This window comes from Ixodes scapularis, unplaced genomic scaffold (genome assembly GCF_016920785.2).
Source record: "Ixodes scapularis isolate PalLabHiFi unplaced genomic scaffold, ASM1692078v2 PGA_scaffold0__279_contigs__length_252992795, whole genome shotgun sequence".
Taxonomy (NCBI): Eukaryota; Metazoa; Arthropoda; class Arachnida; order Ixodida; family Ixodidae; genus Ixodes; species Ixodes scapularis.
Window position 1 is genome coordinate 132,123,724 of NW_024609835.1, and position 5,168 is coordinate 132,128,891.

Below are 5,168 nucleotides of genomic sequence, written 5' to 3' on the forward strand. Positions count from 1 at the left end.
CACGACCACTTCTAAAAAAAAAATCTGACAACACCAAATTTTATATTAATCGTGCTCCCGCTCGATTCAGTATCTCGTTCTTTAAATGTCATCAACAAAAATACTTAACGCGAAGTCTCAAACTAGCTGTAAGGCAGCGAGTGCCGATATCGGTGGCCCGTTCAGCCTCTTGGTCTGGAATGAAAAGAGGGGGGGGGGGGGGGGCGTGGAGATGAGGGAAGGAGGAATCCTATGGCTCACAATAAAAAGGAAGGACCTTAGAGCGGCTCAATACGAGTGCACACCCACTTGACGGGTCGGTCCGTTTTTTATAAGCCCTGATTCACAGCCAACTATTCATTGCCGCTATACATATGCATAATACCCCCCCTCCCCCCCCCCCCCCCCCCCCCCCCGACGCGTTTCCCCGCCTTGCACAGCTGCGTCGGCTGGCAACGCTGGGCGGACGAGTCAGTCTTTCTGCTTCTGCAGACACGTCTCAGTGAGTGCTACGTAAGTTTAACGCAAGAACGCATAAAAAAAGAAACAGGAAACCCATAGAAGGAAATCTAGTGAATACACTTCTTTTACATTTTAGATGGGAAGTCGCTTTAACTTTGAACCGAAGTTTCGGTGACGCCTTTGTCCCAGTACAAAATTCCAATATTTGGCGATGAAACGTCATTATGCAGACAAGCTGTCGAAGGACTTACGTACTTCAATAAGAAACAAGGTATAGTGTTTCTGTGATGACACGACTAAATGGTTACTGGAAAAACAATTCTTGCCCTTCTGCTCTATATTTCGTAAAATACCTATAAAGATAAGCTAAACTTCTACTTGCTTGATTAAGCAAAATAAATCAATTACAGAAAAAAAAGGGGGGAGGGGGGGCTTATTTTCACGGTAATACTCACGTCTAAACAGATACAATTTCCGATAGTGGTGCTTACATGAGAACAAACTTTTGTCTTTTACTATAACATATCTGCTTGTCTTACACCCTAAGTACGACGTCGAATTATCCCATTTCTATGTCAGTATAAGCTGTCCGTCATTTACGACGACGACAGCCTGAGGGGTGAAAAAGCCAAAACCCATCGCAGCGACGGCCTTCCCTGTGTGGTGGTATCACAACCTCTCGAGTCCGTCCCTAATCAAAGGGAGTGTCGGTGCAGAGTCATGCCACTGTCGTACCGCCAAGTTCCAACGTCCCACGAGTGCTGCCGAAGGACAGCGGCAGGGACGTGGATTCGTTATCCGCTTCACACGCCGCTTCCCTTCCGTACGAAGGCAAAGAGACGCAGCGGCTCGTTGGGACCCATTCGCTTCTCCAAGAAATTAAGTCATCAATCGTGAACTAATGTGGCGATGCAGGCGAGTTGGTTATGCATGTTGAAGGTAGTGACAATAAAAAATTCAGTTGATAGTCAGCGCTCGTCCTGTTTGTCTCTCCGTCTTCGTATTCGTCTTTATTGTGCGCTTTCACTACTTTCAACATCAATCGTGACGCGGAATTCTAATTAATTAGTGCAGCCGCACCATGAATCGAGGTGAAGTTGGCCTGCCTCGAGGAGGACGCACATGTGGTCTGGGGGAAGTCGATTTGTGTAGCCGCGGGTGTCGTTATTGGCGGCTGGTCTTTGGGATACTTTGAATAGGTTGTGTTGCCACCGCCATGAGTTTTTCTTTTTTAGGCCTTCGACAGTGTGGGGAGACTGCCTAAAGAATGACCAACTGCACAAACCAATGCGTCTGAATCTATACAAACTATTTGCGAGATGATACCGCTGCACTTGTCGTGGGAACTCTAAGTTTTGCTACTGATAAAACTTTCTTCGCCCATGAAGCGTGCGCCAGAGTGAATTACGTACACAATAGGCTTCAGTTATGGTAGTTATGTATTCTAAAAAAAAAAAAAATTGTTCGTTAGATAACTGATGTAACGTAACAGACGTAGCTCGTTTAAGAATGATCGGAGCGATCCAGTTTTACTTTTACATTTTCATTTTTACAGCCTACCATATAGGAGTCCCGGCTCGATCGATATGTTCATTATTTTAGCACACTATATTTGGTACTAAGAAACGGCAGGGCAAAAAAAATGGAGTTGATTTTGATATACTGCGCTCTATAAGGAAGCATTCGGACCGAGTGAAATGGCGGATACCTGAGTATCTTTAGACTTTAGTTATAAAATTAGCCACCCTCTTTGTTGAAATCTACAACTTTCGCGTGTCTTCATTTGAAGAAAATATATCGTAGCGCGGCGAGGCCAGGGGCTATAAGTTGAAAACTCGGCGTAATCGCCGACCGCCATGATTGTCGAGCGTCGCACTTGGCCGTGACGCTGGCCAGTCGTGGTGGTCGGGGATCTCGTCAACTATCTCGCTGAGTGTCCAACTTAGAGATCCAGGGCGACCCCTTCGCTTTCCAGGAAGCCGCAAACGGCCAGAACTTTCATCAAAAATAATAGTTACACCTTTTCCTAAAAAAAATATAAAAAATAGTGAAATCAAAGTATATAAGATTGCTTGACAAATACCCAGACCGATACTGCAGTACTTATCTCCTGAAAGAAGCAAGTCAGTTTCAAATATATGCGTTACATGTTAATTCGATCAGGAGAGTTGACCTAAAATTTATTTGCTGGAACTTGTAGGTTGGCTAGTAGGATAAGATCAGACCTAAAGAAATTTATTTGGGAAAGAGTGTAAACTTAAAAAAGACACGCCTTGATGTGAGCACAACATTGCGAACGAATGGTCTATTGGCATCAGCATAACGAGTCTCACTATTTTATGTTCCCGCCTATTCATCACATATGTTGCATGCGACGTTATCAGAAAATCGCCCTAACAAAACAGCGTACAGGCAAGAAAACCAACATTTTCACTCCACCACATGTAGCTCTCAAAGAAAATACAATGCTTTATGGGAAAGAAGTACTATGGCTGAACTTGCGAAACGCGGTAATATTAATAAACGGCAAGCACTTGCACCTCCCAACCTACGCCTTGATAAGTTGCAGCCCGTATTAGAGATGTCTAACGGAATCAAAATTGAAAGTGCATAGAAACAATCACCTATATTTATTAAATCCTCTTTCTCATAATTCAGATAAAAATCAACCTAGATAAAACATTATTGGCCTTCCTACTCTAGCTTCCAAGCAAATATATGATTAATCAAAGGTGCAACCGAGCTGGACAAGAATGACGATAATAATCACTGGAGAAGTGGGACAAATGAGACAAAGAAGGAACAAAAATCTCCAAACAGAGCTAGGTAACTGGAGGTTTGTGTTTACCATTTGTCGCACTTCTTCCCCTTCTCTAGGGTTATTATTGTATTTTTGGTCCAGCTCGCCTGCACCTTTGTATTAAGTGCATTATCGCTATAACTTTAAAATACAGGCCATTTACCCTTGCCAGTGTTAGACTGGTGGCTGCTGATAAAACCCATTTGCTCTACTGAGGTCTAACTCCTGGTTAGCTCAGTTGGTAGAGCGCTCCACTGGGAATGGAGAGGCCCTGGTTCGATACCAGGACCAGGCTGATCTTTTTTTTTCAGTCGCGCATTAGTCACCTAGTTCTGTTTAGAGATTTGTGTTTGTACTTTATCTCACTTATTCTCCTTTTCTGGTAATTATTATCGTCATTCTAGCTTACTCTCGAATGAACAACAGCTCATTCTTCGATTTTCCGGGTTTAGCTACCTTTAATAATTCAACTTTACACTTCGTGACAACTGTTATCACGAATGAGCCATCGTTGGCTTTCTCTGTTTTCTTCTCGGGATTGAAAGACTGTAATAAAACAGCTATAGTGGTGGAGAGTTATCAATTGGGGTAATAACCTAAGCAGTACATTTTTATGCGCGCCAGTACCATTTTGAAATAAAATGCGTAAAACTCAGAGTCGTGATCGCGATAACATTGTCGCTCAGTATACCTGAAACCATTGGAACCTGGAGCCTGAAATTGCCTTAAAGAATGTACACCGGAGTCGCTGGACAATTATTTTTCAGTAACGTGTTTTATTTGCCATGCAATTGCGTTTGCAACTGTTATCATGAAAATTTAGATTGATACAATTGTTGGACAATGTAGTTCCTGTACTAGTGCCCTCGATCATTTTTTAGCATCTTTATGTACACATTTACTAACATTTACCTGTTTCATTGTGTTTTACGTGCTACATAATTAATGTTATGGACTGATGTGTTTTTTTTTCCTTTCCCGTCATTTCATTTTTTTTTTTCACCGGTCTGACGCTTTGTAATACTTTGTTATATTCGTCTAGATCAGGGGGAGGGGGCAGGCTGACCCGGCCTAAGAGCCTCAAACAAGACCATGAACCTTCCAAGAGCCGCGGGGGGGGGGGGGGGGGGGGGGGGGGGGCAAACTTTTGTTTAGAGCAATAAACAGAACTCGAACTACTTACAATCTATCCGAGTCAAAAACAGTCCAATTGTACGTAAGGTAGCAGTAGCACTACACTATACAAACCACAACCTGTCTTTCGATTTGAAAGCTGTTCCATTTCTTTCATCTTTTTTTTTTTTTTTTTTTTTGGGGGGGGGGGGGGGGGGCAGATCAGGAGGGAGCCGCGAGCCGCACTTTAACACGCGAAGAGCCGCATGCGGCTCGCGAGCCGCAGCTTGGCCACCCCTGGCTCTAGATCTTCTGTTTTTCTCGACATTGTTTTTTGTGTGTATCTTGCGTGTAATTTGACCAGCTTCCTTCTTGATTAATATTGAGGGATTGACCTAAGAAACCTACGTACTTCCATAAGAAACTGTTAACTAAAAACTTTGTTTTCTCTTTTTGTTCTCTCCTCACAAATATGTGCAATTACAAGTACAAATCGGCGACCACGGATTATATTTTTGGGATAGCTTAATTTTGTTTTGTTAAGATTTAATGGTTTTCTTCGCCCTTGGCTGGAACATTGCGGCGCATGCAAGAATATAGTTCTTACGAAAACAATATCAGCGCTGGGCTGAACTGCTAAATTAGCAGTGTTTTACAGATTTAATTCACGAACTTAATTAAAAAAAATAGAAACTGCTAAAAATGCCCAATTGCGTTCCACCCAACGAAGGAAAATTATTTTATTAAAATTAATATTTTTACACGGGCCCGAACGGGACTATGAGTACAGATAGCGTCAAAGAGTTTATTGCCA

The 5,168-nt window shown here is 42.7% G+C and overlaps 1 non-coding gene across 1 annotated transcript; it reads left to right on the plus strand.

The window, feature by feature from the left end:
- Window positions 1–3,464: 3,464 nt before the first annotated feature.
- Trnap-ggg lies at window positions 3,465–3,536 on the plus strand. The gene has a single exon. It is a non-coding gene; the product is annotated as a tRNA-Pro (tRNA).
- The last annotated feature ends 1,632 nt before the right edge of the window (window positions 3,537–5,168 follow it).